Consider the following 12971-nt stretch of genomic DNA (forward strand, 5'->3'; position numbering starts at 1 on the left):
AATCTGAGTGTTATATTAGACAGTAATTTGTCTTTTGAAAATCATATTTCCCATGTTACAAAAACAGCATTCTTCCATCTTAGAAACATTGCCAAGCTACGAAACATGTTACCTGTTTCTGATGCAGAAAAGCTAGTTCATGCATTCATGACCTCTAGACTGGACTATTGTTGTCCTGCATCCTCAATAAACAAGCTACAGGTAGTCCAAAATGCAGCGGCTAGAGTCCTTACCAGGTCAAGAAAATATGATCATATTACCCCAATTTTACAGTCTCTGCACTGGCTACCTATTAAGTTCTGTATCAGTTTCAAAATATTATTACTTGCTTGTAAGGCCCTTAATGGTTTAGCTCCTGCGTACCTAACTAGTCTTCTACCATGCTACAATCCATAACGCTCCCTAAGGTCACAAAACACTGCACTTTTGATAGTACCTAGGATAGCAAAGTCCACTAAAGGAGGTAGAGCTTTTTCGCATTTGGCTCCCAAACTCTGGAATAGCCTTCCTGATAATGTTCGGGGTTCAGACACACTTTCTCTGTTTAAATCTAGATTAAAAACACACCTCTTTGGCCAAGCATTCCAATAATGCATCTCATAATTTTGGACTGCTCTATTCTTTAGCTTGAGTTAAACTAATTAATTTTACTTGGCTGGAACAGTAGCTACGCTAATTATGTCTCTATTTGTTTCTCTGCGGTAACTAGGATTTCCACAAGCTCCAGTCTGGATCCAGGTTTCAGTAACCGCAGTTAGTGTTGAAGCAGCCATGTCAGGGAGATGCTGTGTGTATCTAGAAGAAAGCAATAGCACTTTATTTGGCCTTACGAAAGTAGATGCTTTTCGGAATCTTTAAGATTACTTACAACAGAACAGCAACTCATTCTATGGACGACCGTTTCGTGAACCTAGAAGAGGAGGTAGTTCTGACTTTGCTATGACAATCTGGTGCTTCTGAATCAGCTACTGTAAAGTATGTTTTGTTGTTAGTTAAGTATTTCCTATTGACTGTTCAAATGCAGAATTTTGCGCTTCGTGTGTGTGTGTATCATAGACTGTATAAAAACAGGTGTGTATGTATGTGTGCGCGTGCGTGTGTGTGTGTGTGTGTGTGAGAGAGAGAGAGAGAGAGAGAGAGAGAGAGAGAGAGAGAGAGAGAGAGAGACAGGTTCACACAGTGGAGTCAGCTGTCTTAACTGTCTGTGGCTTGTGGTAGTAGGCCTGGAATCTTCAGAAATGCACTTTTCGCTCTCATGGTCTGAAATTCGTTTTGTTGCTAAAAGTTGCTAAATGACATTGTGACGTAATTGCGACATGACGTCATTACGTAATCGCAACGCAAAACTACATAGATATTATTTGAAATGCTAATTTAGATTTGTTTGTAAAATAAATACATCCACACACAGCATTTTTAAAATGAATACAAACAACACTTTTTCATGACCAGATTTATTTTTATTTTTAAACACAACATTGATATTGAACAGTTAAACACTTTTGAACAATTACATTTTATGTAGGCTATTTTCCTTTTAACCAGTGAAACTACACATGAACTGAACAATTAAATCCCTGTGGTAGTTAATATGCTACCTAAATGATCAACAGTTATAACAAGATGTATCAGTAAATTAACAATTAGGCTATATTGAATTGAACAATTGCAGCTAGCATCTTAACTTAAATGTGTTTTGCTAGGGTGTTTGTCTATTGCTAGGCACCTCTTTACACCTCTCTACATAGAATGGTGTGGTGTGCTGCTGGGTTGGTTAGCTGTTCAGTGGTTTCCTCGATTCATTCACAGTGCAGTGTACACTGCCACCATCAGCCTGGATTCCCTCGGTTCCGGAAAATCCATTCCTTGATGAATCATAGATTTACAAGTAAATCATCTTCATCTTCACTGTCCAATGAGCTGGTATCAGCAGAAAAGGGTGGCATGGCTTTAAAGCTGTATGCTGCTGTGGTGCCAAACTGTTGCAGAACTTCACTGGGTAGTTTATGCTGGTAACAAGTATCGCTGTGGTGCCAAACTGTTGCAGACACAAGGAGTATGGAGTTGAGAGTGTGCAGTGACAGTCTATTTCTTAGCTTAGACTTGACCACACTCATTTGGCTGAACAGCCGTTCAACCTCTGCATTTGAATGTGGCAAGGAGAGGGCAGCCAGAGCAGCTTTGCACAGTTCTTCAAATGGTTTTAACATTTTTTTTTTTTTTTTTTTTTTTTTACTGAAGCGTCTGTGTAGTTATACACTTCGCTCCAAAACTCAGTGGTATTTTCAGTTGATTCCCACCTCAATAATGGATATTTCTCCATTGGGAAACAATTTTGTCAATTGTCTGGGGCTGGTACCCCAATAGCTCAGCTACTTTAATAATTTCATTGGTGCCTCTATTGTGTTTTAGTGTTTCCTTAACACTGAACAGGGGCATGTTTCGTAAGGTTTCGAGATTGTCTGGGAGCCTTCCTTGCAGCTCCTTGCTTAGAGCAACAACATAGTTGATGCACCATCTCCGAATTACTTTTTCGTCCTCTGGCGCAAGGCTGAGTTGGGACATTGTGCTTTCGAAAAGGTACCCAACATATGGTGCTGGACTGAGATGACCATCAATGGCATCCTTCAGGACATTAATTTTTGCCATAGGGTTGACTACTTTGCTACAAATTGATGATATGAGATGTACCAGATTGTCCAAAACTTGACAGGATCTGTATGTTCTCCCTCAAATGACTTCACTGCAACTTGAACTTCAGACAGAATTGATTTTAAGAATGTAAGGTAAACATAGTTGGTCTTGTCCATGTACATGGCATGGAGCACATCTGCCATGTAACAATGCTCACTGGCCTTTGTCAACTCAAAGTGGAGTTTCAGATCTTCCCACTGCTCCAATATGCGAGTAATCGTAGGCTCAATTGATAGCCAACGTGTGGCACACACTTTGGTGATCTGCAGGGGTTTCTGACCGCAATTAATGGTGGCATACACTGCTTTGTATGCCTCTTGCCGTTTTGGGGAAATCGAAAACCAGTTGTAGGTTTCCCTGATTAAGTATTCAACACATCTAAGGATGGTTTCTTTGGATGCTACACTGACAGCCAATTGTAAAGAATGGCACACACAGCGGATGAGTACCAAATTGGGCAAAGCACATTCTTCCTTTAAAATCTTATGTACTCCATTGTGCACCCCAGTCATCACAGAGGCATTATCAGTGCCAATACCCTGAAGATTCTCTTTTTTAAGGCTACACTTTTCAAGAAACTAACTATTGCTTTTTGTATTTGTTTTGGATCTGGCGTCTCCAGTTTAACCAGCCCAAGAAATGTCGACACAAGTGTTCTTTTTTTTAGCACTACAATACCGAATCACCACGCACAGGTATTTTGAGACACTGACATCAGTGGACTCATCCAAAAGGAGACTGAACCTCTCATCCCCCACATCTGACGTTATCCTTTTCAGAAAATAAGGAGCCAATACTCACTTAATCATTTCTGTGCACTTGGTGCGGTGCATTTGGAAGTTTGTTGCTGCCACAGAATCTGAAAAGGCAGCTTTGCAAGCCATACCTAAATGGTCACATGCTAGCAGTGAACAGTGTTCCGCAATGAACATTGCCATAGTAGCTTCTGCACTTTTGCAGTTATCCACTTTCTTAACTAGCTGTGGTAATGTAGACTGCTTTGCGGGGTTATATGGTTTTGATTATTTATATGCTTTGCTGTAGCACAATGTTTTTTGATGTCATACATTTTTGCAAGCATATCTGATTTGCAATACGCACAGTATGCTCGACAGTCGTCCCCAACTACTGGCTTCAGCCAACCTTTAAATTCAGGTAAAGACTCCCACTCTTTTCTGTACCTCTGGCTGTACAGTTTTGATTGAGACATGTTGATAGATGTAGTTTCTAATCAATGGCTGTACAGTTTTGATTGAGACATGTTGATAGATGTAGTTTCTAATCAACAATCAAACATCAAACACATTAAAAAACAAAAAATACTTAATTCACTAAAGTTTTGTGAGCAGTGAGTGAACTAGCATGCATTAGCCCTTTTTGAAGTGCTAATGGTACTTGTGTAGGAAATTATAAATTTGTCCTTTTTTTTTTTTTTAAATTGTGATTTGCTAACCAAACAATTGTACTCTGAACTTAATGCGTTGAAATTATTTTGCCAAAAATGTGAAATGCGTGCGTGCTACTGCTGGTGCACTCAACAAATAATTTTTGCTACTGTCGCCTGCAGTGCAGCGGCAGCCTTGTGCCTGGCTATATATAGACCTTGTGTAGCCCCGCCCCCACTTGTTGTCTTTTGTCTTCCGGTTTTTACAGCTATTTCCACAGCAATCTTAAGGAATTATGAATCAACCGCTCAGTCTATTTAGCTAGCTTGTACGTGTGCTGTTTTGGTTAGAGTCACTTTTCAAAAGTTGCTAAAAGTTGCCAAATAAATGTTAAAAATTGCTAAATTTGTTGCTAGGTGCTTTTTGGAAAAAAAGTTGCTAGTGTAGTCTGAAAATTTGTTGGTTCTTTTAACAATATTGCTAGGTTGTTTATAATATTGGTTAATGGATGTAGGAGGAAGATTGCTAAATTGTTAACACTGGGCAAAGGCGGACGGTGAGCTGATTGGTGTAGAGATGTGTGACGCTTTTTACAGCTTATTGGTGTAGAGAATTATTACGCTGTGAGAATGCATTAGTAGACATTCAAATGAATACTTTTAATATAAATAAAAAAGCGAATATAAATTGTGTTTTTGCGTTTAATGTTGCGTTTCCACAACATCCCATGAAAGTTGAAAGCAGAATATAAATAAATGGTCTAATTTACAATTACTCCCTCAATGGCTGATAAACATATACATATATATGTGTGTGTGTGTGGCAGACTGTCACCAGTCTCTAAACGCCACCAATATAGTAAACATTCCCTTAGCCCCTACGAAAATTACCATGGTTTTGCTACAAAAATTATAGTTAACTATGGTGTTTGTATGGTTACAACACATGGTAATCGATATGCCAACAAATATTTTTACTACAATAAAACCCTGGTTACTTTTTGCAGGGAAGGAACTATACAGGTTCTAAAGAACTTGAACCCAAAAAACACTCATCACTTTTTCTGTTATTTGTTATCTGAACTGCATTACTGAAAAACCTCATTAATCATGAATTTATGTAGTTACCCACTTTTATATAAAAACTTAAAACCATAATACATTTAATCACCCCTTTAAATACTCTTTAAAATCATTGGTAATTGAAATATAACACAGAATTGTCACAACTAAATTAAGAATTCATTAATTAGATGGACTTCATGCCTGCTTAAAGCAATGCATAGCAAATTATGTTACCATCAAATATGAGAAACCTTTAAGAATGATAAATGTAAATGACTGAAACCTGTTGTCATGCACGTGTTTGCCATAGCTTTTCTATTAAAACACTATACACTGCAAAGTTTAACTTTAAATTACATCAATTAATACATCAAAACCAGTTGATCTCAGTTCATTCTCTCTTTCACTTCTATGAACTTAACACACCAATGTGTTTCCTGACGCAAAAAAAAAAAACAGTCCTGGGAGCAAAATCCTGTGCAAACATCTGAGTAAAAGAACAGAAGTTCACCACGTCGGCCTCTTCCCCTACACCCTGGTGGGTATGACTTGAAAAGGGCTCTGCACTGCAAGCATTCCCTGCTGCTGTATATCCGTCTGAACTCTTTCCGGTAGACGGGAGTGAAATTCTTCCAGCTGGCCACAACTTATAGTGTAAAGACAAAATACAGGAAAGATAAATAAAAAAGTTTAAAAGCCTCATAGTACAAAATTCAATTGGAGAATGTGCATTGAACAGGGGAAAAAAAATCTTACTGTCTAGCCAGGCAAAGTGTGCCGCTTTCCGAAAAAAACGTCTTAAGTGACCCACATATATAACCTTCTACATACCAGAGAAAGTGTCAAATATGCAGAGTCACCCGTTGACAAAATAACTTCACTGAGGATTTCAGAAAGGATTTCCAGGGGAAGCTGTTGAAACAAAAACATACATATGTTTATTTATACTTGTATATAAAAGTTATTAAACATTATATAAACACTGACTACAGACAATCTTGGTTTAGACAAACCTGATAGATTGTTGTCACAACTGCATACTCTGAATAAGAAAACAATAAAGAGTAATATTCTTTTATAATACTACTAATAAAATATTACTATATACAGTACCGTGCAGAAGTCTTAGGCATGTTAGTATTTTCACACTGAAAAAAATGGTTTTTTAAGACAATTATTTACATCTTTTGCAGTAGTGTGTCAGTAGGAAATATCAGTTTATAGGTTTACATTTCCAAACATTCATTTTGCCATTGATTTTAACAATCCAGTGAGATTTTGTATGTACAAGGAGTCTGACAACAGCATTGAATATAAATATTTCTGTCTTATATGGTGAACACAATCCACATTAGATCGCAAACAGAAGTTATTTCAAACACTCGCTGCTGTCTGAAAGTGAGTTAAGCTGAAATATTTTTAAATTTCTTTGATGCTGATGTTAACTGATAGCTTTAAATGAAATGATCCGCGGTGTTGACCAATATAGTACTTGTACATAATCCCTTCAATTTCATATCTGAACCACAATGTAGCTGTTAATACTACAATAATAATAATACTACATAACTATGTAGTTATTAACAATTACTATTCAAATTTAACCTACCATGGATAAATAAATGATCGAACATCACGTCAAATGACTCTGTTCCCCTTTTGGGCTTGAACTGATGAAAAAACTAAGGAAATTATTAACTGTCTTTACATTTATTTTGAAAGTTGAAGCTCGCGATTATGGAAAGTGGCGTTACATTTCCGATGAGTGCTTGCGATGCTGTCTTTACATTTATTTTGTGGGTTGGTTGTCGAGTTTGTGGAGAGTGGGGTTGTCAGAAGGAGGGACTTTGTAGAAAACGACGCATTTGAGAAAGGTGGGGCATAGAGGATCGAATCGGGAAATCAGACAGATTAACCACAGAATTACATAAATATTAGTTTTCATAAAGTTTGCTGCTAAACTGCTTTTAGATCTTTGTTTCAGTTGTTTCTGTGATGTACTGAAATATAATTACAAGCACTTCATACGTTTCAAAGGCTTTTATCGACAATTACATGACATTTGTGCAAAGAGTCAGTATTTGCAGTGTTGGCCCTTCTTTTTCAGGACCTCTGCAATTCGACTGGGCATGCTCTCAATCAACTTCTGGGCCAAATCCTGACTGATAGCAACCCATTCTTTCATAATAACTTCTTGGAGTTTGTCAGAATTAGTGGGTTTTTGTTTGTCCACCCGCCTCTTGAGGATTGACCACAAGTTCTCAATGGGATTAAGATCTGGGGAGTTTCCAGGCCATGGACCCAAAATTTCAACATTCTGGTCCCCGAGCCACTTCGTTATCACTTTTGCCTTATGGCACGGTGCTCCATCGTGCTGGAAAATGCATTGTTCTTCACCAAAACTGTTGTTGGGTTGTTGGAAGAAGTTGCTGTTGGAGGGGTGTTTTGGTACCATTCTTTATTCATGGCTGTGTTTTTGGGCAGAATTGTGAGTGAGCCCACTCCCTTGGATGAGAAGCAACCCCACACATGAATGGTGTCAGGATGCTTTACTGTTGGCATGACACAGGACTGATGGTAGCGCTCACCTTTTCTTCTCCGGACAAGCCTTTTTTCCGGATGAGCCATGCAATCGGAAAGGGGCTTCATCAGAGAATATGACTTTGCCCCAGTCCTCAGTAGTCCATTCACTATACTTTCTGCAGAAGGATCAATCTGTCCCTGATGTTTTTTTTTTGAAGAGAAGTGGCTTCTTTGCTGCCCTTCTTGACACCAGGCCATCTTCCAAAAGTCTTGGCCTCACTGTGCGTGCAGATGCGCTCACACCTGCCTGCTGCCATTCCTGAGCAAGCTCTGCACTGGTGGCACTCCGATCCCGCAGCTGAATCCTCTTTAGGAGACGTTCCTGGCACTTGCTGGACTTTCTTTGACGCCCTGAAGCCTTCTTTACAAGAATTGAACCTCTTTCCTTGAAGTTCTTGATGAACCTATAAATTGTTGATTTAGGTGCAATCTTAGTAGCCACAATATCCTTGCCTGTGAAGCCATTTTTATGCAACACAATGATGGCTGCACGCGTTTCTTTGCAGGTCACCATGGTTAACAATGGAAGAACAATGATTTCAAGCATCACCCTCCTTTTAACATGTCAAGTCTGCCATTCTAACCCAATCAGCCTGACATAATGATCTCCAGCCTTGTGCTTGTCAACATTCTCACCTGAGTTAACAAGATGATTACTGAAATGATCTCAGCAGGTCCTTTAATGACAGCAATGAAATGCAGTGGAAAGGTTTTTTGGGATTAAGTTAATTTTCATGGCAGAGGAGGACTATGCAATTCATCTGATCACTCTTCATAACATTCTGGAGTATATGCAAATTGCTATTATAAAAACTTAAGCAGCAACTTTTCCAATTTCCAATATTTATGTAATTCTCAAAACTTTTGGCCACGACTGTACAGTATGTGGAAAATAATGTGATAAAAACTTAAGCAGCAACTTTTCCAATTTCCAATATTTATGTAATTCTCAAAAATGATCTTTAAAAAGCATCATATGACACCTTTAAATTTCTTTCTAACATACTGAGTTGTCAGTCCTATATCCAAATTATTTTTCAGTAATTCATGTAATACAATGTGTATTTTGAGTTTTCCACAGGCACTAACACAGGAAACAGTATGTGACAAAAAACAGAAACACAGAACACACTGTGCATGCAGTTGATTTCAATATTACAACATAAAGCATAGTGATGGATCTCTGTACTGAAAAGATACCAATGTGTCACTTGACCCTGAGGGTTACCATGACAACATACTAACTGAAGCCTTTGAGTAATATATTCACATCTATTCAGCTACCATTTAATTAATGAATATGTAAAAGATAAAATTACAAGAATCACAGTAGCTGGGGACTTAAGCTCAGACTTTTCCTGATGGAGAATAGGAGATGAGCTCCATTGAAACTTGATGCTCAGTTTAGCGCTTCTGTGAAGAGTAACACTCTGTCAGAGAACATGGACTGATTTTAAGAGCTGTGATTTTGGTGAAAATGTTGGAATTTGTCTAATATTAAAATGTTCTCAGGAGGGTGTACAGTATGACAGTGAGTTCACCCCTGCAGCTAATTTCTCATCAGTTAATGGAATAGTTCACCCAAAATGTAGATGAGTTTGATTTATTTTATCAGAACAGATTTGAAGAAATGTGGGTGCCATCAGTATAGCTGATTAAAACATCACAATAATTCACAAGTAATCCACATGACTCCAGTCTATCAAATTCACTGCAGAGGATCCACTGGTGAGCAAACAACGTAATGCTAAATTTCCCCAAATCTGTTCTGATAAAGTCTCATCTACATAATTTTTTTTATTTTTTTTTATTTTTTATTTTTTTATAGTGTTAAACTCTCCATGTTGTACTCCTTAACCAATTCAATCCCACAATAGTGAATATAAAGAAATTTTTAATTTATGAAGCTCTAAAAATGTTACTGGCTGCTGTTTTAGTGAATTTCTGGCAAATATGGAGAGAATAAATGGTCTCAATTAAATTTGTGTTGTTTCACATAGATATTGCAAAATATAACATGACCAGAACAGTTTAAGTATATCAGTAGATGATGGCTGTATCAAAGCTCCAGCACAAAAGGTTAGTAAAGTATGTTAACATAAAGACATTACACAGATTTTTGGTACACATCATCTTGAAGGTGTCTAGTATTAATATATGAAAGTTATTCAGTGTTGTTGAGTCTGGTCATAGAATGAGTAAAGATGTTGATGGCAACAATAGTGACCGGTGAGAAAATAAAGATGGTTGTATTTTTATTATTAATGTTTTTTTTTTTTTTTGTACCTTTTATCTCATTATTCCTGCAAGTGTTGTATAAGGGTTTTTATATTTAATAGTAAGCCTAAAATGACAAGAAAAATATTAAAATGTGTTAAATAACTGGGCTGATATAGGCTAAATAAGAATTTTCAGTATACACATTATTCCACTGGTCACAATTGTGACTGAACATAAAACACATTTTTAATGACACCTCATTTGGAAATTAAAACACATTTTTAATGACACCTCATTTGAATATTTGCATGGAAAAAAATATTTTTTTGTTATTTTTTTTGTTATACTACACTCCATATGGTTTTATATTTGGGAAGAACACAAATATGTGTAGAAACTTGAATTAAAATCTCTCTGTCCAATGATAAAAAGCCTAATAATTCAGTCAATCATTATCGGTCAGTGGGTGTATAAAGTACCTGAAATCCATAGAGATATCTTACTAGAAAATGACTTTGGTAGAAGCTGAAGTCACCGTTAAGATTATTACTTGGGTAAAGTCTTAAAGTACTGTATGTGATATTTATTATACTTAAGTACGAAACGATATATATTTTTTTAAATCTTAAACTTACTTAAGTACTGAAAATAAAAGTACAAGTAAATGCAAAATGGAAAAGAAGCAAATACATATTTATAAAATAAATGTTCATACACAGCTCGAGTAGCAAGATTGTGTTCAGTTTTAACTCTTTCTTTCATTTTGTATTTTTGGGTCAGAATAAGAAGCACTTCATCCGGTACTAAGTGTCTTTCATTCCGACATAAAAAAAACATTTCTGGAATCTGCATATGAAATAGCATTTAGATGTATTTACACAGTTAAATGTAGGGTACAATGGGGCTTAAGGCCATTAAAATGTGCCATTCACTGCGCTTAAAATGTATAATTGCAGAAAAAATATATACATTGTATTTGAACATTAATGGAGCAACAGATTTTGCATCAAAATAAATCATTCAAGTTGTTTATTTTGTTTAATAATCTTATAAATGTATAAGGTGGCAAGAGGGGTCTTTTACACCACACCCAGTACACAGTATTGATACAAATTCTTCAACTAAAATAATGTTTTTTTTTATTATTATTATTATTATTGAATAATGTCTAAGTTAAAACTTGTTCAAAACAACCACTTTAGCAAAGTATTTACTATTTTCTGCTTATTTTGAAAAATAAAATATTTTTTTTTCAATAAATATACTATCATTAAAATATGTTAATATACAAATATATTTTTAAATACAGAAACAAAATCGTTTTCATAAGTAAAGATTCTGAAAGTATTGAAGATCCAATAATAATTGAATATATATAATATATAAAATATATAATATATATATATATAATATATATATATATATATATATATATATATATTGAATATATATAAAACAAAGGATGTTTTATTGTATGATTTGATTAATATCATGTTTTAAATATGATGGTTTCATTCTAAACATGGTGATTATCTCTAATATAAACACCCAACATAATATATCATATTTACCATCTGAATCTAACCATGTCATGTCAACAATTGGAAAAGTCAGCCATCTATTATCTTGTTAATTACTGTGTGCCTTTAGCCCCAACAGCAGGGGCGCTTAAATACATATTTTAAAGTATCTTCAACAAAACTGAAAATCATAAAGAAGACCTTTGTCTCAAAATATATGCATTCATTTTAGCGATTCTCATTTGCTACTTAAATTTACAACATTTAAAAAAAAAACGTAAAATATTGGATCAAGTAAGCACAGAATCAACTTTGCGCTGCTGCCTGCAATCGGGTCAAGGATCAGACAAAAATACATGTGCATCTTGAGTGGATGTTTTGGAAAGTGCTACGCTACGTTCTTGGTTTAGAAGAAAATAATATGAGAGGTGCCTTTTACCCCGGGGTGCCCTTATCCCAGTTGTACCCTATATCAGAGGGGACATGGATGCATTTAACCTGCAGTTACAGATGGATAAATAATGTTTTGTTTTTAACATAAAACGTTGAATACTTAGATTTGAAATTATTTAAAGGGGTCATATGATGTAGTTTCAAGTTTTCCTTTCTCTTTGGAGTGTTACAAGCTGTTCGTGAATAGATAAGATGAGCATGAATACCTAGAGGCAAAGTGAAACCACACGCCTCATAGTCTGCTGAAATAGCACTCCTGGCCCAGTGGGACATCCTCTGCTTAGTGACAGCTTCACCTCTGTTATGACCGCTGTAAGTGTGGTGGAGCAAGATCTCTAATACTGAGTGACCAGGGCAGTGAACTGGATCCAACCTGTGCTCTTTACAGCATGGCATAGATAGCTGCCACTTACAAGCATGAATCTGCCTTGTTGAGGGAGCCCTTGCATTTAAGATGGTTTCAGAAGAGAGGCCAGAAACCATCAAAGTATTTTGTTCAGACACCAGACCCAGAGGTTCCACAACTCTGGACAAGCATGAGAAATTGTTCCATAAGCCTGAGACACAAGTCTAGTCCGAGCAGAATCTCCCAAGGAGGCCCCTCTAAGACCAGTTAGATTCCACACCTGGCATGACCAAAATGGAGCTACTAATACCAGACAAATTTGTCGTCCCTTACTCTCAAAAGAACTGCTCAAAGCAATTGGTGGGAAAGCATACAGACTGGTCTTGTGCCACATCAGTGTCAGCTGCTGGCACAGCATCGAGTGAACCTATGAAAGGGAAACTTTTGTTTTGAAATCAATATATTCTTTTGTTCCCCTCCCTCTAGTTGTATTACAAAGCATCACAAACCACTTTATCATAAAAAGTGCTTTCTATTCGTCACGTCATGTTCTCATTCCTGTGCTGTTTGTTTATAGTCTTACTGAGAATTGTTGACGGAAGGCTGAGAGCACAGGCTTGTCACCTGAGGAAAAAATATTGCCCACGATTATGATTAGGTTTGACATTATTATCTGCATGGTGTAAGCTGGTTATATGAGCCGGGA

The sequence above is a fragment of the Cyprinus carpio genome, unplaced genomic scaffold (assembly GCF_018340385.1).
Source record: "Cyprinus carpio isolate SPL01 unplaced genomic scaffold, ASM1834038v1 S000000972, whole genome shotgun sequence".
Classification (NCBI taxonomy): domain Eukaryota; kingdom Metazoa; phylum Chordata; class Actinopteri; order Cypriniformes; family Cyprinidae; genus Cyprinus; species Cyprinus carpio.